We start from the raw sequence: 19,595 nt of genomic DNA, 5'->3' as shown, positions 1-19,595 counted from the left end.
ACGCACAGGCAATAACTTTAGTAAATAAATGAGAGAGAAGAGCCGTGTACAAGCAATTCGTAAGTTCCGCTGTGGGAACTAAAACACACGACATGGGGGAAACAATGAATGACAACGGTAGAAAGTATGCAATTGTATCTGATACAAAAAGGTTGTGAAATGCATGAAATTAATCTGATACGAATTGATAGTAAGGAGTATTGAACGAATCTGATACGAATTGGTTGTAAAGTGTATGCTACCCCTTGCTTTGAAACCGAACACCTACCAACCACCCATCCCCCCAGGCTAATCAAGTGCAGAGAAGGCACCATGTGAGTCCAATTACCACCTCAATCTGCCAAAGAACCCATACAAACACATGTCAATCTCCAAATGGATTTACAAATGAATCGTATGTTTGGCAGAAGGAAGTTGCAAATGTATTATGCCTGAGCCGAATGATGTTGGAACATAAGCAAAAGTAACTCAGGCAGATTTTTTCCCAAAAGGGATGCAGGATAGGAAGCATAACGAATTGTAAGATTGCACAAGATTCGTAAAGGTTTGAATCCTACCTGCGACAGTAAGCGGGAACCGCCGGCGAAGACCATGAAGGGAGAAACCGCAAAGCGCTTGCGATATTGAATGTGATACTCACGGACATGAGGTGAGCTGGAAAGAGTCGGCCCAGTGACGTGTAGTACCGCACACTGAACCGACAAAGAGCATGTGTGAGTGGGCTGCTTAAATACCCTCCGGGCTCCTCCCATAAACTCAGGCCACCATACTGGCCTTCTTATTTATCATCATCATTATTTTTATTTTACTTCCCCCACCCAATTCCAGCAGCGATCTTTTCTCTCTATGTCGAATCTTTTCTCTCTATAATGTCAAATCATTTCTCTCTATAATGTCGAATCTTTTCTCTCAACAATGTCAAATCTTTTCTCTCTATGTCGAATCTCTCTATGTAGAATAATCTTGGACTAATAGAGTTAAGGTTAGGCACATTCGACCAACGAAAACGAAAATAAAGCATTTGTTTATGTCGGATCTTTCGGTTTTCGTATTCTGCACTTTTGTTTTCGTTTGTTAAAACAATAACGGAAATAGCTGAAATTTGGATGAAAATGTATTCGGACGAAAACGAATGCACATGTCTACCAGGTATGTGACATTACCCTATGCTAGAATCATCATTTAGAGATTTGTACACTGTGATCATGTCTCCTCCCAATATCCACAGGACTTCCTCTATTGAGATTACTGCTAACTTCATCAGAAAATGTTAACAGGTGGTCTGACAAGAACAAGGTTTTAAAACGACTTCAGCTTACATGACATGCCCTCCATTATCTTTGTAACTGTTTTCTTATATTGGCTTTTGGACCAATCCAATAAACTCAAGTTTTACCTTCCATGCAACCCTATATCGACAATCTCCTTGCCTGAAAAGGCCTGGACTTTCTGGTTGTCAGGCAAACATTCAATTAAAGGAATCACACTTACAGTATGTAAAATTTCTTACAATCTAAGGATATGTTTACTAAAATATCTTCCCTAACTAAATAGAAACAGGCCACTAAAGAAGCCTCCATGACACCCAGTGGCTGAATGCACTAAATGCATAAATAATTGGGAATTATCCCATAAAATACACCTCAGATTGTATTTAACTCCTTTTAGGATAGCATTTAGCCTTTATTTCCACATCAGGGGATAACATATGTTGGTGAGGTTGCTTTCAGGTGGGAACATTGCTTCACGCACTGTGGAGTTGTCCCCATAGAAGAAGTTATTGAAATATGTATTTTTGACAAATTTCTGTCATAACTGGCTGTGTAATAACGGGCTGTGTAAAGCCTACCCCTGCAATCAAAATAATTAGCACACACATAAACAGATTTCCCCAAGAGTTTAGAACCTTGATTATGAATGTGCTGTTTACAACTAGATTACTATTGCTCAGGAAATGGAAGGGCAACTCAGTTTACAACATCTCTGAGGTAAAACAGCATGTACTGTAGATCTACTTATATATTAAACAAAACAAAAAACATAGCTTACCAAATGGGAAGGCAAAAAAAACATTCTTGGCACATGGGATATATGGACAGCTCATTAAGGCAATAAAAGGAGGATGTTAACCTAAAACTAACTTTTTTTTATATTCCAAGGGTCACTTTCTGTAAGTACCATTCAGTTTAATTGTTTAACTCTTTTTGTTTCTTTTCTTATATACATGTTAACATAAGATATTTGATTTACGGTGTTTGCTAGTATATTTAATACAAAATAATTAGTTTGTACAAATTATTGTTTCTGAGTAGTTATTTTTTTTTATATACTGTATATGTTTGAACCTACTTCAATTTTCAAGATAAGACAGAATTGTCTTATTTGCCTATTATTATTTTTTGTATAGAAGTATGCCTCTTGCTACACCATACCATGGCATTACAATCTTGTATACCTCTCAACCTGTTTTTTTATTTGGTAGAATAAATTTGAATAAATACAAAATGAATGCCTAAAAGATATACATAATAGAATAACAACCTTTTCTCAAAATAAATAAATAAATATAATATATTTGACAGGACATACATTTTAAATTGGGGCTTAGTGGTTAGCCTATATGCCTTGCAGTACTGTGTCACTTGGTTTGATACACTTTAAAAACACACTGTTAGGTAAATTGGCTCCAGTAAATGTTTATAAAGTGGATATCCACGATCTAATAGAAGTAGGGAGTTCCTGCTACATTTTCCATAAAATTTAGGATAGTGGAAATAGTTACTTCCAAAGAAGGATAATCACACAGGTGTTTTGACTAACCACGATATAGTAAATTTATTGCAAAGTCTTGCCATGTAGTATGTTACAGGTTTAGAAGAATTCATTTCAAAGCATCTGCTTCAATGATTGCTGATAAAGCAATACTCATCCTAAACCCTGGGGCACTAATTAAGTTTTAAAGTGCTAAAACTGAGAAACAGTCATCTTCCAGATTATTTGCATCCTCTCTCCTGCTGATGATTTGTACTTTGAGTATAATGTGTAGCAAAAAAGCAACACAATGGCTGGAAATACTGACATCTCAGTAAAACCTTGGTTTGTGAGTAAATACCACATCATTTATCTTGCTTTTTTTTCCCCTCTTAATTACAAAATACTTATAGAAATGTAGTATTTATGTAAAATTATTTAGCTGTTGCAGTGATTAAAGATAAGCAAACTTCCCAAAAATCTGCTTTAACAATGATTTGTCCAAAATACCCCTACAATACATGGACATTTATGGTCTGAATAATTGTGCTTACAGTTACATTTTTTTATTTCTTATACATACTGTAGATGAAAGCAGAGCCTTTTTTTCATAGCGTTCTCACATTTTTATCACTGTTTTACTTAGAGAAGAAGTGATCCCGAATTTAAGACCATGTTAAATTTGAACTGAATTGTATAGATGGCCAAATGTAAACTCAGATTCCAGTGCTATATTTGACGGTTCACATTTGCAAAATATTTATAGGAAAAGGAGGCCAAAGGCTGCTTCAGAGGTTGTTTATATTTGCTTCTGCTACTACCTGAGCACTTTTATATTGACATTGATTGCATCTGCTTCTATTTTAGTATCCCTCAGAATTTTTAAAGGAAGCATCTCGGGCTGTTTTTGACCTTATTATCTCATCAGCTAGGGCTGCCAGTAATTTTCCATATTAATCTGCACAATTTTGTATAATGTGTGCTCTATCATACATATGTTTAATACCTGATTCAGATTTTTATTAACTTAAATGGGTTTTTGGTTCAGAGATAAAGAATTTTGAATATTTAAAAATTGTGGTAAAGCTATAACAGAACAAACTTTTAAAAAGTTTGCTTAATTCTAAGCTTATCATGCACATATCACAACAAGATGCTTCTTGTTTTGCTACTTGTGCTGTTGCTGTTACCAGTGCTCATTTAGGAAGAGGCTGCAAAGGTAATGGAAAGTAGATGTTGAGCAGAGGGCATTTCCATTCCAGAAACCTTCAATAGCTTTAACCCTAATTCATAGAAAAAGATGGCAACCACCACAGTTTATAACTAGCCTTTGCAGAAAGATGCACATGAAAGGGCAATGCACATCACAAACAAAAAAAGAAAAAAAAATCTCAGCACACTTACCAGATAGCCTGCAAATAAATAAATACATAAGTAGACCTTAAAAATTCATGTTAAAAACTATGGCCCGGATTCTTAAAGCACTTACGCCGACGTATATTTATATACGCCGCGTAAGTGCACTGATGCGCCGTTGCTTCCATAGATTTACGTGTCGAATATGCAAATGACCGAGATACACCGATTCACGAAAGTACCTGCGCCCGTCGCTGTAATCTACGTCGTTTACGTAAGGCGTACGTCCAGCATAGAGTTATTCCACATAAAGCAGGTGTAAGTCATGTTAGGGTATGGACCAGGGAACAGCCGTCGTATTTTACGTTGTTTACGTAAGTCGTACGTAAATGGGGCTGGGCGTAGGTTACGTTCACGTCGTAGGCATTGAGCCGCCGTATCTTAGGGAGTATATGCAACGTGATTCTGAGCATGCGCGCGCATGCGCTGTTCGTTCGGCCCTTCATTTACATGGGGTCACGCTTCATTTTAATAGACCACGTTCACTACCTTCCTACTTTGAATTAGGCGGGCTTATGCCAGCCAATTTACGTTACGCCAGAGCAACAAAGGGAGCAAGTGCTTTGTGAATACTGTTCTTGCCTCTCTGTGTTACGTCGTCGTATCGCATATGAGATGCGCTACGCCGCTCTAAAGATGCGCCGATCTACATGAATCTAGCCCAGAGGGTTTAGTTGCACACATTTGCAAACATATTTGAGAGCTGCAGTGCCTCGCCAACGTTCATATGTATACTGTGGTCTTTATTTTATATTTAAGAGTCTCCAAGTTGGAGCACATATAGCACTGGATAAAATATGTAAAGTCTGGTAAGTGTGCTGGGATTTTTTTTCCATCTTGTCCACTGCATTTGGCATGGGGACACATTGGGGGTTATTTACGAAAGGCAAATCCACTTTGCACTGCCAGTGCACTTGGAAGTGCAGTCGATTTAGATCAGAGGGGGACATGCAAGGAACATAAACAAACAGCATTTTAGCTTGCACATGATTGGATGGTAAAATCAGCATAGCTTCCCCTCATTTCAGATCTACCCCTCAGATTTACAGTGACTGCACTTCCAAGTGCACTGGTAGTGCAAAGTGAATTTGCCTTTTGTAAATAACCCCCACTGGGTGCCTGGGAAATTCTTTGTTTGTTTGTGAATAACCGCAATCTACACTTTCCCCCCAAAAATACTAGACTTTAGATGTACTTGGGAAAGAAAAGTGTGTATTTATGTGCCCACAAAAAGCATTTTTTCATGTAAGATCTTCTGGAAAAGCTCTCCCGACAACGTTCAAAAGCTTTTTAAATCTTGACAGACACCTATATGTAAGCACGGTAGAAAGAAAGATACTGCTCTCCAAGCTAAAATCCCTTGTGTAGCTCCCGCCCTACTCAAACTGACAGGTGCTGGCTCTGCTCAGGTCCATGAAGAAAGAAAAATATCCTGGACTGCCGCACTCCATCAAAGGCATCTTTATTTTATAAAAAAATATTTTAGCCAGTCAGTTGTTCACTTTATTTTGACTGCATTATTTTGGATTACATTGGTTTTATAAAATAAAGACGCCTTTGATGGAGTGCGGCAGTCCAGGATATTTTTCTTCCTGCTTGTAAGCACTGAACATGAGTTATCAGTTCTAAGATGGTGCTTATAGAGTGTGCAAAGAACTGCAACAATACAATCAAAATGATCCAATTGTCTTTATTGAAATGACTCCTTGCTCTTGTGGCATTCTTTTTAGTAAATCAGGCCCAGTGTACCTGACACAACTCTTCCTGTGTGTTCTGGGAATCTTTTGACCTACTGTAATATTTTTTTCTTTTTATACACGGCAAACACAAATTACTGTATTTGCCGGCGCATAAGATGACCCGATAATTTTCCAGCTAAAATGTTGGTTTTGGGATATACTCGCCATATAAGATGACCCCTTCCTACTAGTCTGTCTGGAAGCTGAGGGGTAGCCGGAACAACCGCTGACAGGAAAAACCCGCCGAATGGAACAGGCTTTATTCAGCTTTCTTTCTAATCTCACTGTGCCCATTATTTGCGTCACTGTGCCATTACATGCCTTACTCTGCCATCAACATGCTTCACTGTGCCATCAACATGCCTCATTGTGCCATTACATGCCTCACTGTGCCATCAACATGCCTCACTGTGCCATCAACATGCCTTACTGTGCCATCCAATGCCTCACTGTGCCATTCCATGAGGAGCTGCTGGTTTGTTTTGGGTCTACTCTCTGGCTATCAACCCATAAAACTGTCTCGAAGCCTCCCTTGGCACAACTGGTATCAGTGAGACTTGTAAACCCCAATAACTCTTAGGAAACACAATACCTTGGCGCACCACAGTAAATTATGTAAACAAATGGTTACCTTGAGTTGTATTGATCCCATAGGATGACAGAGGAACTGCACACAGATTCATCTTAACCAGTGTAACTCTTTACTTAGTAAGATAAAAGCAAAAGAAACAAAGTTAAAACAGTCATGGACTTCTTGCAGAGCCCTGCAAGAGTCAGAATTAGTGGTAACAGATAAGTACAAACTAAATCATAATAACTATGTGGACCTGTGTGAGTACACAGCAAAATTATTCCTTCAGTAAGCAGTAGTGTATTTAGGTTTTGTGCTGCCCTAGGCCTGACTAAACTTCTGCACCTCCTAATTTAAATATGACCCACCCCTTCCTGTCAAGGCCACACCCTGTTTTTAAGACCCGCCCTGAAATTTTTCGGGGGGGGGACACTAGTTCTGAAGGTCCCGGAGGTGGGCAATAGATTCCCTTAATTTGCATAGTTTTTCTCTCACTTCCTGTTTGGCTATGGGGCAGGAAGTGAAGGAAAATCTCTGCAATTGGACAGGGACGGTTAAAAAATAAACTGACAGGGGCTATAACCTTCCCTTACTCAATGAAAAAAGTGTTGATTATAGTTCTACTTTAAGCACACATTTCTGATAATTTTATTGAGAGGACTAAGAAAATATAACCATGCCAATGGTGCAACAGAAACAAAGTACAGTGAGGAAGATTTGTGGTCCAGGACGATAGAACAGTCAAAATTAGAAGCCCCCACCCGCACACACACACAGTTGTGGAATGTCGGGCGGAAGCAGAGCGGCCGCTTTATGGGGGTGCTAGACTAATTTGCCTAACAGTGTACTGCAAGCCGGCGGTGACTTTTTGTGCTGCCCCCTGTAAAGTGCTGCCCTAGGCCTGGGCCTTGTTGGCCTAGGATACAGCGTTGTCAGTAAGATACCCACACTGAAGCACCCCCCTGCCAAGTCTCACCCAGCTCTCCCATATAACAGTACTGTACAGTCTTATAGAACCAATCTTATAGAACCAAAGGGTATGTAGACGAATATCAATGGTTTACTATACCTAACAGGCAGTCTTTAGATAATATACTTCACTAATATGGTTTGGTGGGTCAGACCAAACCTCAGTCATATCACAGTGGTGAGTGTAAATGATCCACCCTCCTGCAATGCAGTTAGTATGCTTGGGCAGGTGCCCATCTCACCCAATCAAATCAGGCCTTGTCCTTCCAGAACACTCTGTCTACGAACTCCGACACATTGTCCTTTAGGATGACAGTCTCCGGTTCTCCCACAGGTCACCCTTGAACTGGGACACCGTCCAATCAGTCCGTCAGGGATCCTCTCTCTGTCTCTATATGTTGGTGATCAGCCCGGGCGTGGATAGGCCTCCAACTCTCGCCTAGATTTCTGGAAACACACTTCACACAGGTGTCCTCCTGGGTTGAAGAGGCGGTCCAGAGAGAGCGTGCCAAACACGTCCTCTTCCTTAAATTACCTCCCTCAGCAGGCTGTGCGGGAAGCAAAGCATTCTGGGGTTGTACAGTTGCTCTCTGGGTATCGTAGTCTATGAATAAACCAGGGCAATGGAGTCTCTTTCTCACATTTCCTCAGTTTCCCAACATTCCTTGCTGTACCAGTGTGAAAGTAAATAGAAGGTAGCTATAACCCAACTTGGCCACCGGAGGGAGCTGAGATTCTTCTGGATAAACAGATGGTAGTCTTTTAATCACATAAGAAATGTGATACCAAGCTACACACAATTGGTAGAACCAGGGTCAGGTCCATATACTGTTCACTGTACATTTTAATTGGTATATTTCAGCCATACCACAACTTGTTCCAGAAGATTCTTTGTTCCACGCTCAAAAGTAGTAAATCTTACATCTGTTTTATATGTTGGTCAATTTAGGAAGTTAAAATGGCATGTAAAAAAGACCTTCAGCCTTTTCTAGTCTAAGGGATATATTCACTTATAGCTATTAGTGGTGAAACACATTAGCAATTGACACCATCAGCAATCGTTCTTAATAAATTATTAACCGTTTTCATTACAATATGTAAGCAGCATAGCTTCCGATTTGTTTTTTGCCTCCAAGAACCATACTGTATAGTGCTTAAAGTTTTTTTTAGATAAGTACATATTTTTTAAGCTGAGCACCTAATGAGAGAATGTCAAAGGCAACATCACATGTAGAGTGACAGTGGTGTTGGGGGGGGGGGGATAGAAATAAAGTGGTTGATGTTCAGTTAAAGTAAACGCAGGAAACAATTCTCAAATACATTTTAAATAAGCAGTACAATTAAAGAAGAACGATCTGTTATCATGCACACATAATGATTTTTCCTAGGTGTAAGATTGCATTTTAACCACTTCAAAACCAGGCAATTACGCACCTCCTTGCCCAAGCCAATTTTCAGCTTTCAGCGCTGTCACACTTTGAATGACAATTGCGCGGTCATGCTATATTGTACCCAAACAATTTTGAAAAAAAAAATGTTATTTGGTTCTGTTACATTTTTAGTAAACAAGTACGTTTTCTTATTCAATGATGGGCACTGATATGGCTGCACTGACAGGCACTGATAAGGCGGCACCAATGGGCAACCGAGGTGGCACCAATGAGGTGGCACTGATAAGCACTGATGATGGGCACTGATAGGCAGCACTGATGGGCACTGATGGGCACTGATAGATGGCACTGGTATGCAGTACTGATGGGCACTCATAGGCGGCACTGATGGGCACTCATAGGCAGCACTGATGGGTACTTATGGATGGCACTCATGGGTACATATGGGTGGCACTAATAGGTGGCACAGATGGGCACTGATGGTCACTGATAGGTGGGCACTGATGGGCACAGATGACCACTGATGGTTGGCACTGAGGGACACTGATGAGTGACACTGATTACTCTGGTGGGTGGCATTGCTGGGCATCACTGTTTTTATTAGTACTATTATGGTGCCAGTCAGTGACCATTTGTGGGCACTGATTGGCATATGTTGGGCATGTTTTGGAACATGTGGATGTACCTGGCCATCCACATGTTGAAGGCTTCCCTGGTGGCCCTTACCGAGATCGGTGTAGAGGTTTGTCAGACTGACACACCGCACCACCAATCGCCATGATGCGCACCCCCCATGGGCGCACATCATGACTGTTATCCTGCTGGACGTCATTTGACGTCCAGTCAGGATAACATAACCACTTCCCAGGCGTCAATCTGCTATTGATCAGGTGGGAAGTGGTTATGCAGTTTTCCCCTGGTCTCAGCAGTGTCCCAATGTGATACATCTACATTACCCTATAACATTTAGACACCCAGCTTTTGATTCTGCAACTATTGTTCTGGTAACTGTGACTAATGGCAAAAATCTGTACTCTGCCCAACTTTATGCTTGCTGTCAAACCACTGGTGTTAATTTTGTTGACTAAAATATTTTCGTCTACTAAATTAACATTATTGTCGTTGACTAAAATACAACTAAAACTAAAACAATTCAGATGACTAAAACTAGCATGGCATTTTAGACATAAGACTAAAATACGACTAAATCTAAAATGACATTTTAGTCAAAAGACTGTGACTGAACCAAAATCAAAAATTGAACTAAAAAATAACACTGCTCTGCAATTTCTAAATTGGCAACACAATTCCATCCAGAGCCTGTAATAATGTTTTATTTAAAGTTTAAACATGTATTGTACTGTCCCATAGGGATAAGTAAGGAACATCTATTAAGCTGCTGAAAGAGAAAACATTTATAGGCTTTTCTTATATTTTTTTCTTAATATGTAATGTTGGTAATATATTCAATGGCATTACAGCCAACAGAGTTTACAGTTTTTTTTGTTTTTTTTTGTATTTTAAAATTGCACTTGCACTGTTTGTCAAAAAGCGATATTTTTGTTTGTTTATGAAACCGGGTTTGGATATCTGAGGCCATCTTATTTTATTTGTCCTACATAGGGGCCTGGTAAGAATATTTAAAGGGGATCCCATGCAGAAAAAAACACAATGGGGTCCCCACCGAAATCAAACCATACATGTATCCTAATTAGGTGTATGGTATGGATTTTTAGAATGGACCCCATACAAGAAAAATAATAATTGTTAGGACCAATCTAAATCTATACCAGACCTTACTAAGGCATATGGACAATAGCCTTATCCTCACATACTTGGACCAGGGGATGTGGTGGGTCTGCGTTGGGCTACTTTTCTGAATCGGGATGTGCCCTTTTAAAATAAGGGGTGTCCAGCCATACACCCCCCCTACATAAATAAGTAAGGGATATGTAGCATCCCTGATTGTCATTTTTATTTTATTTTTATGAATGAGCAAAGTGAAAAAAAAACGACATACACCATTAAAAACAGTATTATATATAAATTAAGTGCACAATGTAAATCAAAACGTAAATAACATCGTCCAACAATGTTGATCTATCGTCAATCATGATGTAAGATGCCCTGGTGACAGAACATGATCACAAACCTCTCCTAGACTCTCACCACAAATGAAAGCTCACTGGCTGGCTGCTGAATATAACTAACTGGCCAGGGATGCAGGCTGATGTCACTGACCATAAGCTTTGAGGGAAAGAAGTGTCATTTAGTGGCAATTTTTTTTTTAAATGTCACTCTTCCTGGAGAACATCTTGCAGGTGAGCCATTTCACATGCAGGTTTAAAGTGATTGTAAAGTCAGAAGGTTTTTTATCTTAATGCATTCTATGCATTAAGATAACAAACATTATGTGTGCAGCAGCCCCCTCAGCCCCCCTAATACTTACCTGAGCTCCATCTAGATCCAGCAATGTTGTAGGATTATTTTGGCTACCTGGGACTCCCCTCCTCAGTGGCTGAGACAACAGCACAGTGCCATTGGCTTCCGCTTCGCTCAAAGTCAGTCAGCCAATGAGGAGAGAAAAGGGGCGGGGTGACGAGGCTGGGCCACAGCGTTGTGTCTGAATGGACACAGGGAGCTGTGGCTCAGCTTGGGTGCCCCCATAGCATGCCGCTTGGTGTGGAGGCACTTAACAGGAGGGAGGGGCCAGGATCACCGAAGAGGGACCCAAGAAGAGGAGGATCTGGGCTGTTCTGTGTAAATCCACTGTACAGAGCAGGTAAGTATAACATGTTTGTTATATTTAACTAAAAAGCAAACTTTACAATCACTTTAATAGGGAGTTGCACCCCAAAGTGGAACTTACGCTTATCTGATTCCTCCCCCCATCCGGTGCCACATTTGGCACCTTTCGGGAAGAAGGAGGGGGCCCCCCTCCTCCTCCCTCCCCTTCTGCTGTGCCAGTGAGAGAGCGCATCACGCTTCCTGCATGTGCAGTAGGGACCCAGCCGTGAAGCTGAAAGGCTACACTGCCAGTGTACCCTTACCAGCAATGGCGGCGGCAGCACCCGACCAGCCGATCTAAACATCGGCTGCGGTGCCGACATTGCTGGACTCCAGAACAGGTAAGTGTCCTAATGTTAAAAGTCAGCAGCCACAGTATGTTATTTTTAAAGTGGCGGGCAGAACTCCTCTTTAAGGTACTCCTTCCAACCATTTTTAAAGAGTATATTTAATTTTCTATTAAAAAAAATATGTTTTTGTAATAGTACAGCTCCCATGCACTTCAGCGGGGCTCAGGTGCTAAGACCAGGGTTTGCTATTACAGTATCTCACAAAAGTGAGTACACCCCTCACACTTTTGAAAATATTTTATTATACCTTTTCATATGACAACACTGAAGAAATGACACTTTGCTACAATGTAAAGTAGTGAGTGTACAGCTTGTATAACAGTGGGAAATGTAGTAATGTAGTGGGAAATGTAGTTCTTACATGAACGAGCACCGCAAACCAGGAAGTGAAGGAGAGAACAGAAACTAGAATGCCGAAGGTGATATATGAAGGAATTTAATAGGTATTTCCTCGTTTTTTAACATAATCATTACACTATTAAGTCTGTCTACCTTGCAGACATACATTTAGGCAAAAAAAGGCAAAAAAAATTTTTCCTTTACAACTCCTTTAAGCTTATTAAAGCTTATTAAAGCAATGGATCCTGATGGTATTCATCCTGGAGTTCTACGAGAACTTTAATATATAGTTGTTAGACCATTAACAGATCTTTTTAAACAAACAAAAAAAAGAACATGAAAAAATAAAAATAAAAATAAATGGGCACACTTGATGGACTACTTAGTCTTTTTCTGCCATGACTTTTCTATGTTTCTATGTTATTAGGGTCACCTAAATATCTGTGTAGTTATGTGTTGCTTAAGCACTGCTTTGCATTTTTGTATTTTTGCTGTTTTGTTAAAATCTCTTAGCTCATTTGCTTCCTGTGTTACATTGACGGTCAGGTTATTTTGAGTAGGTTCCACAGTGTTCCACAAATTCTGCCTGTTTGTTGGCTGGATTATCCTTGTGGGTTTGGTCATTCGTGGTCTTGGTCAAACTTTAACAAAATGCATGAGCCCTGTTGTGAGCTGAGTCTGTGCTTACATGCTGGGCTTAAGACCAGGCCCCCAATTGGGCTTAGCCACCTTGGGGACCAAGTGTTAAATAGGATATTTTGATCCAGCAAGACCTCCCACAAGCTTTTTTTGTGCGGGAAACTGGATATAGGGGAGAGTGGAACATCCAACAGAACACTCATTGATCTAAAGCTTAGTCAGAGACCTAGTAAAGAGTTACTTCAACTTGATGTGTTCCTGTAAAGTTGAACTCCATCCAGGGACCATAAGTTAGAGAAGCTATAGGAACCAAGAGCATATTGAGTCTTGCATCATTTTCTACCCTGCTGTTTTAAAATGAAAACCTGCTAGGGTTACGGGGGGATTTACTAAAACTGGTGCGTGCAAAATCTGGTGCAGCTCTGCATAGAAACCAATCAGCTTCCAGGTTTTATTGTCAAAGCTTAAAGTGGATGTCACAATGTAGAGAATACGATTTCCTATCATCTGTGCCCAGTTTTGCCACACAGAGTTAATCCAGCTTTGAGCAATCCTATTTTTATTGTTCAGGGGAAAAAAACAGACTTCCAGATAAAAACCAAAGTCCTTGCTTGAGTGACAGGTTATTTACATATCTCGTGCACTGCTTGCAGACATACACAGCTTCTGTAGTGCTCAATTCACATCCCCCTCCCCTCTTCCCTCCAGCTCTATGTATATTCTGATGGCTGTTGCATTTTCTCATGGCACTGAACTGTGACTCACTCCATATTTTGAAAACATTTAATCAAAACACAGGGGAGGGGATGTGAATTGTGCACTTTTTTTCAGAAGCAATGACTTTGGTTTTTATCTGGAAGTCTGTTGTATTTCACTGAACAATAAAAGATGATTGCTCAGAGCTGGATTAACTCTGTTTTGGCTCTACATACACTTTAAAGCCGAACTTTAGGTATAAATATTTTTTTCAGAATTACATTGGTATAGCTTGAACCAATGTAAGTATGCATTACAAGAAAAACAGAAATGGAAGGCACGCACACCTAGTGCATTACCAGAGATTTAATAATAAGACATTTTTGTGCAAAAGTGGGTACTCACAAAATGCAACTAACAAAAGGCCATAAACACAGTGCATGGACATGCACAAAACACGGGATACAGCTTACGCGTTTTGGTGGCGCACCCCCTTCCTCAGGCTAGCCTACCTCTGAGGAAGGGGGTGCACCCTGAAACACGTTAGCTGTACCCCGTGTTCTGTGCATGTCCATGCACTGTGTTTATGGCATTTTGTCAGTTGCATTTTGTGAGTACCCACTTTTACACAAAAAGTTCTTATTATTAAATTATCTCTGGTAATGCACTAGGTGTGTGCGCTTTCCTTTTCTGTTTTTCTTGTAGTTCCTTTCGGATTACCCCATCTGAGGAAGGCAACATCCACCTAGATTTGGGATACCATATATACCTTTCACACCACCATTTTATCTGATATCTGTTACACCACACCCTGGAAGACCTATTAGCACTGGAAGTAACTGTGTTTAATGTAAGTATGCATGTTCCATACCTGGCTAATCCCTGTGTAAATGGTGAGTCACTGTAGTAGCTGGCCCTACTACAGTGATGCTCCCTATCCTGTGACAACCAGCTTCCCTGCTGAATAGTGGACACTTGGGGGTCACTGATTTTTTGATTGGACAAGGTGGATAGGTGGGGTGGTAACCTCATGAGCTACATCTCCTTTAATAACAGAATGCATTGTATTCAGTGAAAAAAATACAAGGTGTTCTCTGAATGACACCTGTCCGAGCGAGTCCCCTCCCTTGTTCACTATGTACCAGGGAAGCCGTTTGACACAGGGCTTTGAAGACAGTAAGCATCACTGTACTAGTGCCAGCTACTACAATGAATCTCCATTTCCACAGAGATCAATCAGTCAGGTCTGGAATTTGCAGAATTACATTGGTCTAAGGCAGTGTTTCTCAATTCCAGTCCTCAGGCCCCCCCAACAGGTCAGGTTTTCAGGATTTCCATTATTTTGCACAGGTGATTTGATCAGTTTCACTGCCTTAGTAATCACCACAGCCTTTTCATCTGAGGGAAATCCTGAAAACCTGACCTGTTGGGGGGGCCTGAGGACTGGAATTGAGAAACACTGGTCTAAGGGGACCAATGAAACTACACAAGAGTATTCCTACTTAGAATTCAGCTAAAAGGACCAGAAGATTTGGCCTACAAATGGAAGACGTTGCACTTAAATAGGGGTCTTTTCTAGTGTGTGTACTTCTGAGACAGCGTGTATGTGCTCGATGCAATAGAATTGCATGCCCAGGCCTATCTGTGCTGGAATGGACAGGAAACCAAACCAAACTAGAGGTCTGACCTGGGAAACAGCGAGACGCTATCAATAAAGTGATTCTATATCTGAAACACACATTCTAGAAGTGAAATCTAATGAATGGCTGGGTCTGAAAGGAAGCTAACCCGAAAGCTAAAAATTGTTATGACAACCTGTGCTGCTGTATCATGTGAGAAACATCTGTGTTCTGTATTTGAAAAAAAAACTGGACAGACTTACTAAAATATATTTGATGCTGATTCTTTCAATTTTAATATACAATATATATTTTTTCTACATTATGAATTCAAAAGCCCAGTGGAAGCATAAAATATGGTTCTACTTTCCTTATTCAGATTGTTCCATTTTAATTACACTATGTATATATTTTTCAATCTGCCGATGCATGCAATATAGCAGTGTCATATTTTTTTATAGAACAAAGTCACAAAAGTCAGCAGATGTGTTAGTCATAATTAGTTTAAAATATATGCATTATGCTACATAGTAACTTTTGCAATGCCTTTGATTAATATGGTGGAAGTCAAAAAGTTGCTCCTTACAACCAGAGGGATGGTATTACCAGGATGCAGGTGCTGTCCTTCTGCAATGAGCAGCCTCATAGACTAACATATTCAGCAGTTCTTTTGTTATACTGTATTCTAGAAGCTGTTTAATAATATCCTCTCAGCTATCTTTGTACTGTTTTTAATGTCAATGACAATGGCCCTTAAATGTCTTCCCCAGTAGACATCATTACTACTCTGCAAGAGTTATAAGTTGCTTTGTTCACTCAGTCAGTAAAACTTTGTGCTACAGAACATCGGTAGCCATTGCTATTAATTGCTTTCGTAAGTCTTTAGAATGTTTAAACATAATACCCTGAATAAGTAACATATCATGAATGGGTAGCATATCATATTTGGAACACTACATCATTTTAATCATGGAGGTCACAGCTTCTAAAAACACATTCTGATTGGACAGAGTTGCCAAAAATGTGTCCCCTGGCAGACTGAGCATGTCAAGAATATAGCAGAGATTTTGAAATGGTGGTTTTACTTCTGGGATCGGCATCTGTATATTTTTGGAGGCATGGCCCTTCTTGTCCATATGCAGCTTGTTGTACAACAGTATGTAGCTTTTGGCTATAGCCCGTTGTGCATGTCTCAGATGCTGGGCATCTCCTGGGCCTTGGAGGACATTTAAACATCCTTCCTTCTGATGGCTGGTGCTGTCACTTATTGCCAGCGACCTTGTGCATGAGATTGCTGTTATCTGGCTGTGATTACTTATTACTGACCTGGATTGCTTGGTTATGCTTGTGTTTCTAGCGCCTGCACTGACTCTCCCTGTTTTTCTTTTGTCTGTTTTCAGCCCTAATCTCTACTTGAACACCAAATACCCTCTGCCCACTGTCTGCCTCCTCAGTATAGCTACTCTGCTCATGCAACCCCTTAGTAGGGCAATCATGGGAGGCTATGATGTAATGCAGCAAAATAGCCCAGGGCTCACTAGAGTAAATAGCCTATCACTCCTACTTTTGTGAAGACCAAGTCATCATTTAGGCTCCACACCTTTGGTAAGCCTGCATCACCTGTCAGAGGTGTCATTCATAACAGGTAGTGCAATGGCTCACAAAGTATATAAGATGTGTGGGTGCTTACAGATTCCTTATGAATCTGAAATGTGTCAGCATTTAGTTTCAGTTGTAGCCACACTTTGGCAGACTCAAATATGAAAATGGAAGATTTTAGATTACTAAATCCAAAATCTGGTTGGTGGGACTTTAAATGAGACTGTGGCCGTCCGGAACACGAGTCTCCATCCCCGATATTATGAACGGAGGGTGACTAATGGAAAATGAAACAAAACACTAGGGGCAGAACGAATCAATCAATAGGATATAATAGACTGTTTATCAATGACATATATGGATACATTGCATTGTAGGTAGACATAGTGAATCATTAATAATGTTAAAATGCATAATAGAAACACGATCGATCAATCATAACAAATTCTAGAAGTAACATGATAAACAATGTAACACATGATAAACGATGTAACCAGCAACAATGCATAATAGGTATACATGGTAGATCAATAAATATGTTAGAGTGCATGATAGAAACATGACTGATCGATCCTGAAATGTTCTAATAATAACATGGTAAACAATGTAACACATGATAAACACTGTAATCGGCAGTATATTCAAAATGGTATAAAATCATAATACATAATACATAAAAATACATGATTCGAACATTCAAACGCCCATGGTAGTAACCATGATTAAGGTGACATGACATCTATGGGGTAGGCTTGACGTGTTTCGTGGACACTTTCCACTCATCAGGAGCAAGTAGGGGCTAGGGATACCTAGGGTAATCGATAAAATGAGGTAGAAGGTAATAATATTGATCAGAGGTAAGGGGAGAAGGGAGTGCCCCCCCGGGAGCTGAAGTAGTAACAGACTGGCGGCAGCAGAGATCCGACCTTGAGATGTTGGAAATGGTGAAATGGTGGGTGCCTTTTCCACTGGTACAGTGAGTAAGTGAAAAACATGATGTAGCATGGTATTAATGTGTCCAGGTAAAACAAGATAAGAGTCAGTGATAATAGTGAGAAGGAGGAATAGCATGCCTGCCAAAGCCTGCCCCACTGAACGTCACGCCAAGCGTGCTGGGGAGGAGTGTTTCTATTATGCATTTTAACATTATTAATGATTCACTATGTCTACCTACAATGCAATTTATCCATATATGTCATTAATAAACAGTCTATTATATCCTATTGATTGATTCGTTCTGCCCCTAGTGTTTTGTTTCATTTAAAGTCCCAACCTTTTTCCTTTGCCCCCATTAGTCCCCCTCCGTTCAGACTGTCAAATATGTTATAAAATAATAGAGAGTTAGCAGAATCAATAGTGGAGGGGATGTCACAAGAATACATTGTAAATCACTGATCAATTCTAATATGTTCTTTTGGCTAATATTACAATTTATTGAACTGGTTCTGTACCATTTGCTGTATTGTAAATGTAGTGAATGTTACTGTGACCTAAATTTACTATTAAGGAGTAGCAAATGTCAGTGAATGAGACTTAAATTAATGGAAATGCAGATTAATACAGTCACTGAAGAGCCTTTTAAAGTTATGATCAAAGATCCAATAGATGTGCAGTAGCAAATAAGAGGTGGCTGATAGGTAAAGAAATCAATTGTCGCTTAATAATTTGTCTTTGTGCTTGCAATTGTCATTTGTTAAATAATATATTTAAAAGCCAGAACACTATAGTTTGTTGTTCCGAGGGACAGCTGATTACTTTAGACTATCAGGAAAAAATATTTTTCCTGTTATAGAAAACTTGACCATGCTTTATAAGGTTTTTTACCTTCCCCTGGATCAGCTGTGGGTTTGGGGTTCTGTGGAGACAGTTTTATGTTATGTATTCTCTGCTGGTCAAATTTGATATACAAGTATCTTTTTGCAACCTGACTAACTATATAACTATGTAAATTTAGGACAACCATTTGGTATTTTATATAATGTATACTGCATTTCTGTCGACTTCACATAACAGTAAATCCACCATAAAGAAGAGAAATTCCAAGATTTACTCCAATTACTGTTATAATTATCTTATAAATTGTAACATATTTATCATTAACCATCGTTATTTCATGCAGTAGTCACTTATTAAGGATAGTAAGATTGAGAGCAATTTCAATTTCTAGCCACTTTTGTTTTTGTGACTTTATATTGCAGTCCAAATATATCAGATTAGAGTTTTTCATTTAGTTAATTTCCTCATGCACATTAGACCTAATTAGGTTGCTTCAGTCATAACTTACCCTTAATTACCTGTAAAATATCCCATTTACATTTGCAATTTATAGGTTTGTAAGGAGATTGAGTAATATAAGAAACATGACTGTAATTTACATATGCAAATTGGGTGAATATTAATTAGATACACTTTTTTCCAAATTTTAACAAAGCAGTATTGAGTATGATGCATGCTTTATTTTTGCTGAATTGTGTTTGCGGTAGTTCCCTGACAATTACTTTTGTTATAGTTATAACAGCACATAGGCATACTTACAACATAAAATAACCAACACTGATCTGGGTTTATATGTTGTTTTGCATTGTTTTGAGTTTGGAACAGTAAGAAATTACACCTCGAAAATTAATCTGTTTGGGAAGTTATGAACAGGATGTTTTGATAAGCTGTAAGGTACCAAAGAAAAAGTAGAGATTAAATCAAGACTAACAGGCCAACTGAATGCACGGTCA

Source organism: Rana temporaria, chromosome 1 (genome assembly GCF_905171775.1).
Source record: "Rana temporaria chromosome 1, aRanTem1.1, whole genome shotgun sequence".
NCBI lineage: Eukaryota > Metazoa > Chordata > Amphibia > Anura > Ranidae > Rana > Rana temporaria.
Note: the sequence above shows the minus strand (reverse complement) of the source record.